General features: G+C 43.9%; 1 protein-coding gene across 5 annotated transcripts in view; it reads left to right on the top strand.

Annotated features, from left to right (window-relative positions):
* LOC120517012 (shieldin complex subunit 1-like) overlaps positions 1-17,509 on the top strand; it is a 94,226-nt gene that overhangs the window by 33,468 nt on the left and 43,249 nt on the right. For 2 of the 5 annotated variants that reach the window (XR_005630964.1, XR_005630963.1), the window contains exon 2: positions 8,483-8,684. The exons of the other annotated variants lie outside the window; for them this stretch is intronic. The gene's annotated coding sequence lies outside the window, so the exon portion shown is untranslated. The remainder of the gene's footprint in view (positions 1-8,482; positions 8,685-17,509) is intronic. 5 annotated transcript variants of the gene reach the window in all.

Genomic DNA, 17,509 nt, shown 5'->3' with positions numbered 1-17,509 from the left:
ACAACGTACAGGTGTCCCCAGATATACAGTACCCAAACCTAAATGCTACTTTGGTTCCTGAGAGCATCCTATAAACATGAAGGCAGATGCCACCTACCAACCAACAATGCCTTCCATCTGTCATACTGTTCTTCTATTGGGGCGTCCCCCCTCAGCCTGAATACCCTGTGTGAAGTTAATAAAGATGATCTCCCCTACACTGAGCGCCCTTTACTGATTCAGTCTCTCTAGATCTGTGTTTCCAAACCTGTGGGCCGTGGTGGCATTGCAGGGTGGTGGGCCTTGGCCAACTGTGGACGAAACATCCTCCCCGTGTTCTGACAATCGAACTCGATTCCCAGCAGGCAGCATTGCAGGTGGATCACGGCCGACCCCTGATGACCTCCCCAATCCCCTTTCTGACAATTGTGCTTGATTCTCCCAGGAGGCAAAGCAATGACAATCACTCTTGGTTCACGTAATGTTCTGGTGATCCGTTTTGTTTTCTAATGGGTGGTGATATGCTTTGAAATGGTCTCCTAGCAGAGATGGTTCATAAGGAGGGGTGTGGCCTCATGTCTTGTGACATCACAAGGTTGGCACTGCACCACATGGGCAGTCAGACAATCGCTCTAAATTCATTGATCAGCCTCTCCTCAGGTAGGTTATGCTAAATTCACAGGGGGATCGTCTGGGGAAAAACAGCTTTAGATTTAGAGTGTAGAAATTTAGAAGCAATGGTGGCGTTTATTAAAATAGAATAATATCAGTAGAGATAAATAGACAATATAAATAGATAAAGTCTGGTGGTCTTAGAAAGCTCACTGAAAACGATGAGCAATGTCAAAGGTGGATATTTGTCTCAATTTAGCAGTCGGCGCGGTGCATGCGACGCGCCCTTTGAACTCCAGATGGAATGGGCGTCTCTTCCTTGGACGTATCTTTGTCTCTGATGCTGCTGTCCAGTTCTTCAGATGTTTATGTTAAAAATACTTGTGGGGTTCCAGACCTTGTGCGGACATACTAGTAGAACGCAGGGACCCATGGTCCTAAAATAAATGGCAACTAAAAACCAAATTAAAGATAAGGAGCATCCTCTAGGTGCTTCTTAGGATTTGTAAACAGCTTCTAGAAAAAGAAACGATTTGACGATCTTCTCGATTGCCGCTTAGCATTGCAGTCCCTGGGGTTTACTTAACATTTTCTGTCTTTGCCTTTGTCTTGCATACCCATGAGCCATCATGTTTGTCTGCTGCTCAATAGCTCAAACAACTTTGTGATGTGCTTGACGGTCATCAGATGTTGCCCCCATTCTTTATTTTCCACCATGCCACTTTGTTTGTCGATCGGTTTTGCCGTAATAAATCCACAGGTGCAGATCAGTTTTCTGAGGTGGCCGCTATCAGGTCATAAGCTTTCGATTAAAACCAAATCAAGGTTGTAGCTCCATTAGTTTGTGAGTGATCAGAGACGGGGACAGACCTTAGCATGTTATGTACACTCGTCGGCCACTTTATTAGGTACGCCTGTTCAAATACTGTACATGTTAACGCAAATATCTAATCAGCCAATCACACGGCAGCAGCTCAATGCATTTTGGCCTGCAAACATTGTGAAGATGAGCTGCTGAAGTTCAAACCGAGCATCAGAATGAAGAAGAAAGGTGACTGAAGTGACTTTGAACGTGGTTGTTGGTGCCACACGGGCTGGTCTGAGTATTTCACAAGCTGCTGATCTACTGGGATTTTTTCGAGCAAACATCTCTAAGGTTTACATAGGATGGTCTGAAAAAGGGAAAACACCCAGCGAGTGGCAGTTCTCGGGTCCTTAGTTATTATAGATAGAAAACCTGTTACCTTGAGCATTTTAAATACCAATGAATAATAAACTATAATAAAAAGTAAAATGTAAGAAAAAGTAAGTAAAAAATTAAATTACGTTAGCCGCTCGTCAAAAACAATATTATGAATTACTTTATCCTCTAACTTACATTCTATAAACGTTTCTTTTTCGCATTTCAGTTTGCATATTGTTCAGGATAGTTTTCTCTTTTTAGTTTATTGGACGATTCTCCTTGTTCCTGATTTTTATTATATGCAGCTCTTTTTTGTTCATTTTCTTTTCTTCGACGTTCATTATCTGATCTTGATGCTCTTTTTCTATCATGATCTAATATTCGACGTTCTTGAATAGATAATTTGCTTTTCTGCCTTGCCGTCATAACCGACTGTGTAGAAGAGCGAGTTAGCGGCACTGAGAGTCACGGGGTGGTACAGAAGAGAGGATGTGTGCTGCAGGAGTAATGATTGGGCGAGCGGTGTGGAGGGGAGTGGCCAAGGCTGCATAACACGGACACAATGGAAAACCTTTTTAAATACAGGGTGGCGCAGGGAGAAGGGGAAATTTTGGAAGTAGGTTTTGGCAACCCTGGGGCGTTGGCAGTTGTTTGGATACTGAAGTGACCTCGTTTGGAAGCCCTTGCCATTAGTTATAATGGAGCGGTGGAGTGGAACGCAACATGCGTTCACTGTGAAAGCCTTTTATAAGAATGGTGACAGTGTGAATGCTGCACAAAATGAATCTCGGTGTCATTACCATTTAGGACGTCATGATCGTGTCCCGTCTGCTCATGCGATTACAACAGGGGTGTGTAATTTCGAAGAAATAGGTTCAGCCTTAAAAAAGAAGTCCCCAGGTGGAGCCACCACAATTGATGGCAGCTATTCAATGATTGTTTGGAAGGCGCAACGGTGACTTCCATGGTCTCCGAGATCCCCTTAAAATCTAAGTGTAGGCCTACCGCACACGTTATGCAACCATTGCTGAACTAAAAAGGAGAGTCGAAGAGGAAATAGCTGGAACTCCTCTTGACACGTTACGTCGAACAATGCAGCCACAGGCTGTCAGAATGTGTACGGAGAAATGGACAACACCTTCATGAAATTTTATTCAAAGCATAAAATGAATAGTGAATGAATTTTGATTATTATCATCAGTTGCATATCCTGTAGCATCCATCCATCCATCCAACCTGCTACATCCCAACTACAGGGTCACAGGGGTCTGCTGGAGCCAATCCCAGCCAACACAGGGCGCAAGGCAGGAAACAAACCCCGGGCAGGGCGCCAGCACACCGCAGGGCACACATTTCATCATTAAATGTATTTTGTAAATTGTTTATGTTTAATAGAGAGATCTGATTGGCTTTAGAGATGGAGCTTCAAAGAAAACGTCAAATCTGAAACTGGCCAAATCAAAAGAAATCCTGAAAAAGAAAGGTTTGCTTGGAGCAGGACCGGGGCATGGAATTGAAACACTGGCCGTTTAATCCATGAGGTGGTGATGCACTTAACCCAGTGTGTCCGCGCAGCCCCAAGTTTCTTTTAGCCGTACTCAATTTGTAATTATGATGCGACTTTCTAGCGTCTTCGGTAAAAGTGTGCTCATTTGTAATACTTGTAATGAAATTGCCCTCAGGTGTAGCAGTGCAGGTAACAGTTCTGAACTGCCCCCCCACCGATGTGTGTCTGTGTTGGCGTCTCGTCCACAGTTGGGTTTGCGATGTGCACCAGCCTGCCTAGTGCTCCAGAATGTTCCATTATAACCAGACAATCCAGATGAGTGGCCTCTTTTTAAAATGGTTCTTATGGTGGTTAGAGCCTCGATTCTCCTTTTTTCATCCATCTGTCTAGGCAAAGGAAGCTTTCTACAGTGCCAGTTAAATTTCCTTTATGAGCTTTACCCAGTGGCCTGCTGTAATGGTTTAAAATGATTAAATTACTGTTAGTGTTTTTTTTTTTTTTAAACTGCCATCTGTGTTGTCGTCTAACGATTCAAGTCCTGCGCTGCAGTTGCTGCTTTTTTTAAAACATGTTTAAAAATACACCATAAAACATTTCTCTCTCACTACAAAAGTTCTTCTGTTGCCATGGGAAACACAGTTATGGTTGTCTGAAAGTCGATTTTGGAGAAAGAAGAATGTCATCAGTGGCGTGATTATGGTTAGGGCCTGAAGTCGACAGTAGTCTGGGCACCATCTGTGCCGCGTTTATATGATTTCCCTGTGTCCCTGTGGGTACCCCAAAAGAGCACCATGGACTCTGACTGGAGACGTTTTAAATCTATCTATCTATCTATCTATCTATCTATCTATCTATCTATCTATCTATCTATCGTGATTGATCGATCGATCGATAGATAGCTTAGTTGGCAGGATTCGATATATATATATATAGATATAGATATAGATAGATATATAGATATATAGATATAGATATATATATATATACTCAGCAAAAAAAGAAACGTCCTTTGACTTTCAACTGTTTTTACTTTCAGTAAACTTAATGTGTAAATATTTGTATGAACACTAAAAGAGTCAACACCATAAGACATAAACTAAAAATGTTTCACAATGTGTCCCTGAATGAAGGGAGGCTCAAAATCAAAAGTACCAGTCAGTATGTGGTGTGGCCACCAGCTGCTTGAAGTACTGCAGTGCATCTCCTCCTCATGGACTGGACCAGATTTGTCAGTTCTTGCTGTGAGATGTTACCCCACTCTTCCACCAAGGCACCTGCAAGTTTCTGGACATTTCTGGGGAATGGCCTAGCCATCGATCCAAATCGATCCGCTCCAGGGTACAGGCCTCGTGTAGCGCTCATTCCTTCGACGATAAACACGAATCCGTCCATCACCCCCGGTGAGACAAAACCGTGAAGTGAAGAGCACTTTTTGCCACTCCTGTCTGGTCCAGCGAAGGTGGGTTTGAGCCCATAGGCGGCGTTGTTGCTGGTGATGTCTGGTAAGGACCTGCCTTACAACAGGCCTACAAGCCCTCAGTCCAGCCTCTCTCAGCCTATTGCGGACAGTCTGAGCACTGATGGAGGGATTGCGTGTTCCTGGTGTGACTCGGGCAGTTGTTGTGGCCATCCTGTACCTGTCACGCAGGTGTGATATTCGGATGTACCGATCCTGTGCAGGTGTTGTTACACGTGGTCTTCCACTGCGAGGATGATCAGCTGTCCTTCCTGTCTCCCTGTAGCGCAGTCTTAGGCGTCTCACAGTGCGGACATGGCAATTTATTGCCCTAGCTAGCCACATCAGCAGTCCTCATGCCTCCCTGCAGCAGGCCTAATGCACGTTCACGCAGATGAGCAGGGACCCTGGGCATCTTTCACAGTCGGTAGACAAGTCTCTTTAGTGTCCTGCGTTTTTAGAACTGTCACCTTAAATGCCTACTTTCTGTAAGCTGTTAAGGTCTTAACGACCATTCCACAGGTGCATGTTAATTCATTGATTATGGTTAATTGAACATGCATGGAAAACAAACCCTTTACAATGAAGATCTGTAAAGTTATTTGGATTTTTAAAAACATTATTGTTGAAATACACAGTCCTGGAAAAGGGACGTTTCTTTTTTTGCTGAGTATATATAAATTGTCTTTTTATGAGAGAACTACTTAACCAAACATAAACACAATACTTGAACATTCCGGGTTGAATTTGCGACTTCTCTCATCGCATTAAGTATCAGAGTTCGCTTGCGGTTATTTGCGCAAATCCGAGAGAGATGCATCAGGCCGGGGGGCAGGACGGGGCTCTCCTCTCTCATGCACCAGCCTCGGAGCGTATCCTTCCTCCGTTTAGCTAGCAAACGAGAAAACTACTTAACGGATTTAGATCATTTCTTTTCTATAATTTGCTTGGCCATTCCGGTTGATTTTTACGACTTCTCTTATTGTGCTAAGAATCATAGTTTGTTAGCAGGAGCGATATATTCGCACTAATCCGAGATGGAGGCTGTGGGCCGAGTGGAGGGGGAAGCGTGACGTCAGGAGTGGGGAGCCGGGCAGGACCCTCTTCACTGTCCTGTTTCACTTCTATGTGGGCGAAGCCGCAGGGGACTGCTAGTAAGAGATTATACTGGAAAGGTGTTATATTGTGGATAGACAGATATTTAGACAGAATAATGTAAGGCACAATTTAATACACCAATAGAGAGGTAGAAACGAAAGACATTTTATCATTCATAGATATTAAGTGGGTAGATAGAATGGAAAGGCATTATATGATAGATAGATATGTAATGCACTGTATAATAGATGGACAGGAAAGGTACTGTAGCTTAGATAGATGTGTAGGCAGATGTACACTATATTATGACAGATGGATAGCACACATTTTATATAATATTTGTGTAAGACACCATGTAATGGGTAGATATGAAAGGTGCTACATAATAGATTTATTTTGACTGAAACTGTGTAATAGATGTGAAAGGTGCTATATCATGGATAGACAGATATAAATGTAGGCACAATACCTAGATAGATAGGAAAGGCCCTGTATCATCCATAGATAAGTATGTAAGGGAGCAAGGAAACAAGCAAGAAACAAAAGGAACTCTATCATGAAGAAATAAGTAGAAAAATCAAAGGACAGATATTTTATAAGAGAGAGACATTAAAGGCACTGTACATTGAATAGACAGGATAGCTATGGAGGTAGATGTATAGAAAAGGCACCATATCATAGATAGGCTAGATAGATAAACAGCAAAGGTACCAAATCATCTCTACAATTATAGATAAGAGATTTCTATGTAATAACCATGAAAGACGCTGCGTAATTAATAGATGTATAGATATGAAAAGGGACTGTATCATAGATGTGGAAGGTGCTATATGATAGATAGAAATGAGGTGTTAATACAGAGATAGATAGAAATGAAAGGTGTTGTATCATAGACAGAGAAGGCACTATATCATTTATAAATAAATGGGGAGAGTGAAAGGTTAGGCATTACATAATAGAGTTGCTGTCCCCCGCAACTCTGCCCGCATAGCCGTGAAAAAGGACAAACTTTAAAAATCAAACGGGTATCACTAGCTAGTAGTGGGGAGAGAGAGCGACTTGAACAGAGACTGGCGCGTGAGTGAGGGGGCCTCACCCAGCCATCCAGCTTCCTCCTCCACTCGGCCCACGGCCTCTGTCTTGGATGTTGGACTCACACAAATAAATCAGTACCGCGAGCAAACTTTGACACTTAGTGTGCGGAGAGAAGTCACAAAATCAACCGGACTGTTTAAGCAAATTATAGAAAAAAACCCGATCTAAATCCGTTCAGTAGTTCTCTCATGAAAAGCAGACAGACAGACGTTGAATTTATATATATATAAAATATAGAAAGAGACAGGAAAGAAGCTGTCACAGATAAATAAATAGACAGCAAATATATTGCCATTGTCTTTCATATCTGTCTATTCTACAATAGCTTAGATAGATACGGAGGTAGATGGACAGGACAGACAGCATATCACTGATAAATAACAAAGGTGCCTTATGATATCTGTAAATGTTACTGAGAAAGATTTATATAAAAGCCATGAAAGATGCAAGGCAACGGTGCTATATAATAGATTCATATAAAAGGAGCTATATATTAAATATTACGTCATATTATGTCATTGATCCCTGAGGGACACTTCACTAAATGGCCCGTTCTTGTCATTGTTCTAAATCTTCATCTTTTTCATTTTAAAGGTGACTCTTACTTACAGTATAATAAGTTGTAGATGAAATTAATGACAAAGTTCATTTTAAAGAAAGCCCTTCAGTAAGATTAACAATAATAATCAATTTCTCCTTCTTTATTTCATGTTGCAGCTTTATGGGACTAACAAGTTTCCAATATTAAATCTCACAGTTAGACAGTATAATATTAGAAAACAAACACACACAAATAAACATAATCAGTTTAAAAGTTTCTCTAACTACAATATATGAAGCACTCCTCTGATGAGCAAATAATTTTAATTTTGATTGATTTTGTTTATTATTTTATTTTTTACACTTGGGAGACTCAGTAATGAAAATCATGGGCTTAAATAAATTAAATGATTCAGCCAACCAGACAAACGTCTCCTGGACTGTTCATTTCCATTTGGCAGTTGTTCAGATAAAATATCAAATATGGAGAGTGTTAAAGAGCCTGACTTGACGGGCAGAGAAGCTTCTGGTTGCTACTTTCAGACCTGCATGCAGCAGTTCTGACACATTTATTAAGTTTATAACTGTGTAATTATTACAGGAAGGCCGCACACTGGTGGGGTGGTCACTGCTGCTGGACTTCAGGATCCAACATGCTGGGTGTCTGCAATGTGCTCTTTAATCCTGATGTCTGAATTGTTGGATTTGTAATTTTAAACTATTGAGCAAAGGGGGAAATCAAAGAGAAATGAGTTTCTCTCCTAAATATTATGGGGGGCACTGTATGTGTGCATGTTTAAAAAAATATGTGCTAGATATACAGTAGATATATAGATGTAGATAGATCTGTAGTGGGCTCTACTGAGACCCCAAGCACTCCAATACAAGTCTCAGTTCAAATAATTATTTTAATAAATACCTACACAGGTAATGCATAAATCCAGCACAGGTACAATTCTTTCTTTCTTTCTTTCTTTCTTTCTTTCTTGCTTTCTTTCTTTCTTTCTTGCAGTCCTCCAGGCGTGTGTTGTCCAGCTCTTCTCCTGAAGCAGCTTCCTTTAAGCCAAACCTGGAAGAACTTCCAGTGTCACCCCACTCCAGGTTTGGTAGCACTACCAGGTCAGTTGAAAGTTACTGGAAAGTGGGGATGATCTCTCCCTGCTGGCACCCATAGAACACCGCGGGGGTACCGTAGCCCAGGAATACCTAAACAGGTAATACATAACCCAGTACAGGTACAATTTCTTCTATTCTTTCTTTCTTTCTCTCTCTTTCTCCTTCTCTCAATTTCCCTCTCTTTTTCTGTCTTCCTCTCCTTGCATTCCTCCAGGTGAGTGTTGTCCAGCTTCTCTCTCAACTCCGACTCACCTGGAAGAGGTCAAGTGGGCGACTTCCTTTAAGCCAAACCTGGAAGTATTTCCAGTGTTGCCCCACTCCAGGTTTGGTAGCACTTCCTGGTCAGGCGGAAGTGGGGGCGATCCCACCCTGCAGCTCCCCCTGCCGGTACCCATGGAACACCCAGCCTGCCCTGCGGGTATCCATGCAGGTACCATAGCCCAGGAAGACTGCCACCTGTTATATGTGATTGGTCTCCCCCTGTCCTTCCCAGCCTGGGTAAGGCGCCTTGAACCATCCTGTCCCATGTCTGGTGTCCATTACAATAGATACACACACATCTTTTGGTCCTTGTCCTTGATGTTGGCCCCAGAGCGGTGTGTGTTTAGCCAGTTAGCTTTGGACGTGATCTTCTCTGCCCAGTTAGTATTTACTGTGAATTTAAATTACTAGGAAAAAAAAAACAAACAAATGTAACAATGAGCATAAGCTTTTTAATTTTTTTTTGTTTTTGTCTTTATTTTCCAGACAAGGATTGATGAGTTTCCAGCTTCCATTTAAATTAAGTTTGTGCTTGTCTTGCTTTGCTTTATTATAAAGTAATTAGTTTAGTTTCAGGTGTTGTACTCAATGCTTTTTTCTAATTACTTTTCATGTATTTATATTTAGATTCTTTCTGTACATTATGTCGCCTTTGTTAGAGCTTACGTGTTCTTTGAGGATGTGTGTGGGTTTCCTCCCACAGTCCAAAGCTGCTTGCCGAGTCTGAAATGAGTGTGTCCTGTGATGGCCCCGGCCACCCGTCCAGTGACTTTTATTTTCTTTTACCTGTTGATGCCCACGTTCTAAAGATTCTGTCATTCTGTGGCCCTGAAAACTAATAAAAATAATTAGGAAAAAAGAACGGATGACTTTAATTATTAGACTTTAGCCCAGTTCATCAAACTTCAAGTGGATAGGGTCCTGCCTTGAGCCCAGTGCTGCCAGGATGGTCTCCAGCCTTCTCAGAGCAAGAAGGCACCTGGAAAGCACAGGTGGGGTGGGGTTATAACCTCGAACGTTGGCAAAGAAGGTACAACATACACTCATCGGCCACTCTGTCTGCAAAGTGTGAGTTAATGTGGCCATCCTGCAGTGTGTTCTCCTCTGTGCTTCTGTTGATAGTCGTCTCTGACACACACACACACACATCGGCCCCTGAAGACTGTGTCTGGTATGTCAAACAGGAGTTTGGGTCTTTTTCTTGACCACAGTTAGGATTCTTCTGTCATCAGTGGGGGTCTTCCTTGGCCTACCAGTCCCTTTGTGATTATTGAGCCCACCAGTGTGTTGTTTCTTCTTCATGATATTCCAGACAGTTGATTTCAGTCATCCTAAGGTTTTCTCAAAGTCTCTGATGGTTTTATTCTTTTTTCTCTGCCTCCTAATGGCTTCTCTGACTTTCATTGGCACAGCTCTTGTCCTCATGTTGAGCAGTGGAAGCTACAGACTCCTTCTTCTTTCGGCTGCTCCAGTTAGGGGTTGCCACAGCGGACCCTCTTTCTCCATCTCTTCCTGTCTCGTCATCTTGCTCTGTCACACCCATCACCTGCATGTCCTCTCTCACCACATCCATAAACCTTCTCTTAGTCCTTCCTCTTCTCCTCTTGACTCACAGCTCTATCCTTAGCACCCTCATCTCTCCTCTGCACATCTCCAAACCAACGCAGTCTCGTCTCTCTGACTTTGTCTCCCAACATGAGCTGACCCTCTCATGTTCTCATTTCTAATCCTGTCCATCCTCATCACACCCAATGCAAATCTTACCATCTTTAACTCTGCCACCTCCAGCTCTGTCTCCTGTGCCACCGTCTCCAGCCCATATAACACAGCTGATCTCACTACCGTCCTGTAGACCTTCCCTGTCACTCTTGCTGATACCCGTCTGTCACACATTACTCCTGACACTCTTCTCCACCCACACCACCCTGCCTGCACTCTCTTCTTCACCTCTCTTCTACACTCCCCATTACTCTTTACTGCTGATCCCAAGTATTTAAACTCATCCACCTTCACCAACTCTACTCTCTGCACCCTCACCATTCCACTGACCTCCCTCTCATTCACACACATGTACAGTGGAGCCTCGGGTCACAACCGTTATTTGTTCCAAAACTCTGGTCGCAGAGACGTTCTTAGGCACACGTGAACTACGCATCCGCGTAGGAGCGACGACTCTGAGGGGGACTCCTGGCTCGGCGCCGACTTACAATTTTTTTTTTTTTGTTGGGATGTGGGCCTGGGGCCCCTGTCATGTCCCTGGCACTGCAGCTGTCTGTGCCAGTCCATCACATCGTGTGTCACGATATCCTCCCCACACTAAATTTTATCGTTCTTTTCTGGACGTTTTATTAGAACACCTTCCTGAGCTAAGGGACCACCACCCCATCTGGGGCCTGCACATTTCTGAACCATGTTGGGCCCCCAAACTGCTAAGAACGGCCCTGCTGGTCGCAACCCGATTTGGTCGTGACCCGAAGTCATTTCCTCCATAGGATTGTATGTAAATACAATTAATCCATTCTGGACTGTACGAATTGTATGTAAAAATATTTTTATTAAAGATTTTTAAACACAAAAATAGTTAATTATACCATAGAATGCACAGCATAATCGTAAACTAAATGTAAAAACATTGAATACCACTGAGAAAACCTTGAACAGAGAAGACTAACATTGCAAGAGTTCACGCTACAGCCTTATGAACCGCTCGCTAAAAACACTTTTTTAATGAGTTTTAAGCACAGAGAAAAAAATGAACATCTGAAAAATCCGTAATTTATGCAAAAACTGACCTTGCATGCACACACGTCTGACCGAGAACAATGTACAGGGAGAGACTGAACACGTGTGGAAATCATTGCCGCGTATGAACTGGAAGGAAAACTGGCTTGTTCGTCACCCGAGTGTGTGGTCGTGAACAAATGCAAAATTTTTGCGAACTTTTTGGTCGTAACCCGACTTGTACATGTTCAGAGACGGTCGTGACCCGAGGTTCCATTGTATTCTTGGTGGTCCTACTGACCTTCATTCCTCTCCTGTCTAGAGCAGATCTCCACCTCTCCAAGGTCTCCTCAACCTTCTCCGTACTCCCTACAGACTCCAAAGGGTAGAAACAAGCCGAGGTCTCTTATGAAGCCGTGAAACCCAGCTGAGGAATCATAAACATCATAATGTCCTGAAATTGGGGGGGGGGGGGGGTTCGTGTAGAAAAAGTGTTGTATGACTAAAAAGTATGCAAACACCATGAAAGGAAAGTCCACAATGTCAACTTTAATCACATGTGAGTGGTTTGATTTGTAATTTTAAGATTCTTGCCTTTTGCCCAGTGTTTAGTAGCCCAGCCCCTGCCCTTCTCGTTTAGACTGAGTTGGGTGAATTTATCACATTGCGGTACCCGAGACGGCCTTGACATCTGATAGACAAGCATATTACGGTTTATTGATGACCCCTGATACTTGAATATGGTGGTCTGGGTGTGCTCTGTCCGTCCAGCACCGTTTCATATTTTGCACCTGATGCTCCCAGGATGGACTGAAGCCCCCTGCACTCCTGAATTTAAATTGGGTGGGATTGAAACTGGATGAATGGAGTTTATGACATTAAATAAAAACTTTGATCAAGGCTGCTGACACACACACTCACACACACACAGACGCCGTTGGTTCATTTTTCGTGGAAGAAATACACACAGCAGAAAGGCAGAATTATTCCTTGCAGTGCCGTTTCTCAGAGACAGACAGATGCTGATGCTTAGATGATTTACACTGATTGCGCCGCGGCCCATTCCCCATCTGTGCAGCATATTTCAGCTTCTCAGGAGAGGTTCTTGTGATGGAGTGCAGGCCTCGTGTCTAAAGATACTGTTTCACGTTGATAATTTGATTGCAGTTTTCACCACTCCAGGTTTTTGTATTTTCTCAGCTGCCTCTGAAATGTTCACGTGGGGTCTGTTGAGACGCCAGAAAATGTCTCTGATTAGAGAAATACACCATATTGGATAGTGAGGAGCACAAAGTGCCTCGGGGACACGTGTGCCGTTCGGTTATAAATGTTATATGGCGATGGGTCAGAAGTACGGGAGCTCTGGGCCCTCAGCCCCAAGGCCTCTATGCAGCATTTGGAACCCAAAACGTTTTTCCTGGGGTTACCTGAAAGGAGTCCCGGGCAGTTTGCCCCCTCTTCATTACTTGAATGAGCTTGGAGTCAGCTGGCAGATGAGGGGCCATTGTGTTCATTGGAGTGATGGGAGGATTAAGAGGCCCAAAGCACTTAAAAGATTTTGGTGCCACCCATGTATATCTAAGCACCGCACGCGTGTACAATAATAAGGGGAATCTCTGGGTGTGTGTAAATTCAAAACACAATGAAATTAAAAATATTTATTTTGTTTCCATATGAAACTATCATACAAAATTATTTTCAAATTATTGTACAAAATGCATACGATAATGGTATGCTATATGTAATCGTACATTCCATAAGATTATTGTTCTTGTTGTGAGGTTTCTGAACTCTTTTGGGACCGAAAACGGGGTGAAACACCGAAGCGTGTTTGCTGCGTCTGTGGAAGACTGCTTGTCTGTTGCCGGGTCAACCGCAGGCTTACGGCGCTGCAGCGGAACGCCACAGAAGCAATTCTGAGCCGATCGCGGTCACGCAGTAAGCGCCTGTCGTCGATGGGTGATTCAAGGAACATTATAAATGCAAGGGCACAGGATAACCTGGCCACGACCCTGCCTGACTGCTGTGTCTGTGTATCGGAGAGAGTGGTAGATAACCGTGCTGTTCCTGTTTCAAGCTGAATAACAGCTGGTTTTACCAAAGTACTGAGACTCAGCCTCGTGTTTTGGGGTGCAAGACAGGGGCTCATGTGTCACAATGTGTAATAATTATCAAACGTCCGGCAACGTTGCCCTGGACGACAAGACCAAGATAAGAATAATCACGTGAGCTTCAGTGGACCATCTGGCAGTTGCCAGATTCGAATTGTTTGGTATTCTCGAGATGAATATACTATGTATCATTATCCTCTACTGTTACTATTGTTATTATTGTCAGTCAGTCAACCATTATCCAACCACTATATTCTGATGCAGGATCACGGGGGGCTGCTGCATCCATTCCCAGCCAACACAGGTAGCAAGGCAGGAACAAACCCCGGGCAGGGTGCCAGCCCACCGCAGGGCACACACCCACACACCAAGCACACACTAGGGACAATTTAGGATCGCCAATGCGCCTAACCTGCATGTCTTTGGACTGTGGGAGGAAACTCCACACAGGGAGGACCCGGGAAGTGAACCCTGGTCTCCTTACTGTGAGGCAGCAGCGCTACCCACTGCGCCACTGTGTTGCCCATAAATAATATATATATATATATATTGTGGCCTATAGGGGGTGCTCCAGCTTCGCAGATACAGACACAAGGACGCCTGCACAACACAGTACAGTAGAGCAGCAGCACAATAATAGAGCATCACTTTCCCTTCTCTCTCTGTCTCCTCCACCAAGCGTTGTCATCTCCCTCCCAGCTCTGGCTCCTTGAATGAAGACAGTGAGCTTAGTTTATGCTGCACCTGAAAGTACTTCTGGTGGTCCATTTGCGTGGTCTGGAAGCTCGCCAATCCTCACAGCACTCCCTGGCGGCACCCAACGAACCCAACCGTGCTATGCCAAACTCCCAACTCCCATGAAGCCCTGTGGGAACCTGCACTGCTGCAAAAATTCAGTGGGGCTGCCATCTAATCCTCCGTGGGAGGTCATGCCCTGTACATGTTCTCTTCCCCCGGCCCTTCCATTATGGAGGTGTCCCAACTGGATAACCACAATATGTACTGCATGTCATTTTTTTCATTTAACGTGGAACCTGGTTCAGCAGCACCTTCCCATGATGCCCTAAGTATGTGGTTATTTTGCCAAATGGTTACTCTGGCCCTCCGTCAGGGGGAGTGTGTGATTCTCATGTAAGAATGAGGGCCAAGCCTTCCCAGAAGAGTGAAGGCTGTGTGGCCAACTCCATATTAATGTCCATGGTTTTGGAATGGGATATCCAACAAGCTCTTAAGTGTGATGGTCCAGTGTGCACGAACACCTTTAGCCTGAACTCAGTGTAGCCTTATAGCAGCACACAGTGTAATTACAAGCCCACCTTTGTCGTGCGTCACAGCGTACTGTAAAGCCAATGACATTCTGTCAGTTCTACTCGTAGGGTTTGTCACGTTTGACGACTGCAGCTGCTGATCTCATTGTTGGACTGTGTCAGTTTACACGACTGAAATCACCAGGCATGTCAAACCTAGCGACAGCATGCCGACTTTACAGCACAGCTGACAGCATATAGCATCCATCCATCCATTTTCCAACCCTCTGAATCCGAACACAGGCTCACGGGGGTCTGCTGGAGCCAATCCCAGTCAACACAGGGCGCAAGGCAGGAACCAATCCCGGGCAGGGCGCCAACCCACCTCAGACGGCATATAGCATGCTGCCCAATAGTGCCACTGCAGAATGAAGAGTTAACAGACACGGTGAGTTCAGCCCTTTTCTTTTTTTTTCCCCCCATTTGGTCATGGTTCATAAAACCCGAGACATCAGACACACGAGCTCGTCTTCTGTTTATCAGGTTCCTTATTCCTCGTCGCTACATTCTATGCATTGTTCTTTGAGATCAGCATTCAGTGGTCTTCTGCTGTTATGCCCACAGAGCCCACCACTATGACTAAAATCAAAATCAACCCTGTTTGCTGTTGTCGCGTTGAGTCGCAGACAAGCTGGAACGAGTCACTGGGCATGTCACTCTAGTCGACTATTGATCACAGGAGTGTACCACCGACTGCCCCCTTAACTTGCTAAGACTGAAACTCCCTGGCAAAGTTAATTAATGTGAAGTAGTAAGACAACGAAAGAGATCGTTAAGAGTTGGTATAATTGATGGGAAAAATAAAATTGCACAATTGGTACAGTTATGGGGGGCATCTTTTCAATTGACTGCCACCAGATTGGGCAGATCAGAGGTCTTTCGACCATCAATCTTCTGATCTAGAGAGGGAGGATGAAAAGGAGAGGCAGTTAAGTAGAGCGCCATCCCGTGGCTGGGAGTAGAATGACCATCAGGTAAGTGTTAGAGTTGTCTCTTGAGTGTCCATGTGTGACAAATGTGACACGGCCTTAAGAGTGACAATGTCAATACAGCTTCTACTATTTTTTCCTAGCACAGTTTGGATGGAGTCATCGATAACACCAATAGATCTTCATGTCGCCCTAAGATTTATTCTTATTGTTACAGTGTGCATTAAATTGAAAGCAGCGTCCGCGTGGGTTTGCTGGCTGCCTGCACCGCTGCGTGTTGGTATCTCTGACAGCACAGAGTTATGAATCTCTAATGTCAACACTGCTTAATAATTAAATCGCATTTTTGTGAATAGATGGCAGCACTGCTTCTTGGCCTCATTTATTAAGAATTCTTATCTTCCATCATTGTTAGGAGCGGAGACCCTGATGTAATGTAATGCTTTTGAAGTGAAAAGCATAGAAAACAAAAATATTAAAATCCTGTTGGTCTGTATTGTGTTGCCTGCCCCTTATATGTGCAATGCCGTTCGGCTTTTGGGAAGTGTGCTTTGTCCTGGAGTAGCCCCACCATTGAAGGATGGTCCTTGCCATGTGCTGCTGGAATGTGCTCGGGAGCCGGGTATTAGAATTGAGATTTGTGGATAAATAAGAGCCTACCATTATGGACAGTATTCATGGTCCTGCCCTGCTGTGTCATTTAAAGTGACAAATCTAATGGCCATTAAGACAAATTCATTTGCCAGCTCCACAGGGATCACAACATCTGCCAGACCGTCATCAGGCCTACTGAATGTTCTTGGGAGGTCAAAAGGGGACATCAGCTCATCTCATTTGGGCCCCCAGCCTTATGACATGCGGCCACTCTCTGGCCATGAGAAATCTCACTCGAATTGGCTTATGAGATGTTTATTATGTATCAACTCTGGTTTATGTGTTTACTTGTAGCTTTTGTTCTTTTTTTGGAATTATTCTTTTTCATGTTTTGTGGACATTCGGTTATGTTTGTGGAAGGCTGTTTTGTTACTTATAAATTAAATTAGAGGGATAAGTGTTCATTATATTAGAATGAAAAAAAATATACATTCAGAAATGCTCCTCACCATGTTAAGTTAATATCTATCTATCTATCCATCCATCCATCCATCCATCCATCCAGCTATATCCTAACTACAGGGTCATGGGGGTCTGCTGGAGCCAATCCCAGCCAACACAGGGCACAAGGTTAGGAAACAAACCCTGGGCAGGGTGCCCCCCCCACTGCATATATATATGCTTTGTGACATGGTGCATTATCCTGCTGGAAGTAGCCATCAGAGGATGGGTACATGGTGGTCATGAAGGGATGGACATGGTCAGAAACAATGCTCAGGTAGCCCGTGGCATTTAAACGATGCCCATTTGGCACTAAGGGGCCTAAAGTGTGCCAAGAAAACATCCCCCACACCATTACACCACCACCACCAGCCTGCACAGTGGTAACAAGGCATGATGGATCCATGTTCTCATTCTGTTTACGCCAAATTCTGACTCTACCATTTGAATGTCTCAACAGAAATCGAGACTCATCAGACCAGGCAACATTTTTCCAGTC

The sequence above is a fragment of the Polypterus senegalus genome, chromosome 16 (genome assembly GCF_016835505.1).
Source record: "Polypterus senegalus isolate Bchr_013 chromosome 16, ASM1683550v1, whole genome shotgun sequence".
NCBI classification, from domain to species: Eukaryota; Metazoa; Chordata; class Cladistia; order Polypteriformes; family Polypteridae; genus Polypterus; species Polypterus senegalus.
This window is presented reverse-complemented; position numbering and strand designations above follow the sequence as displayed.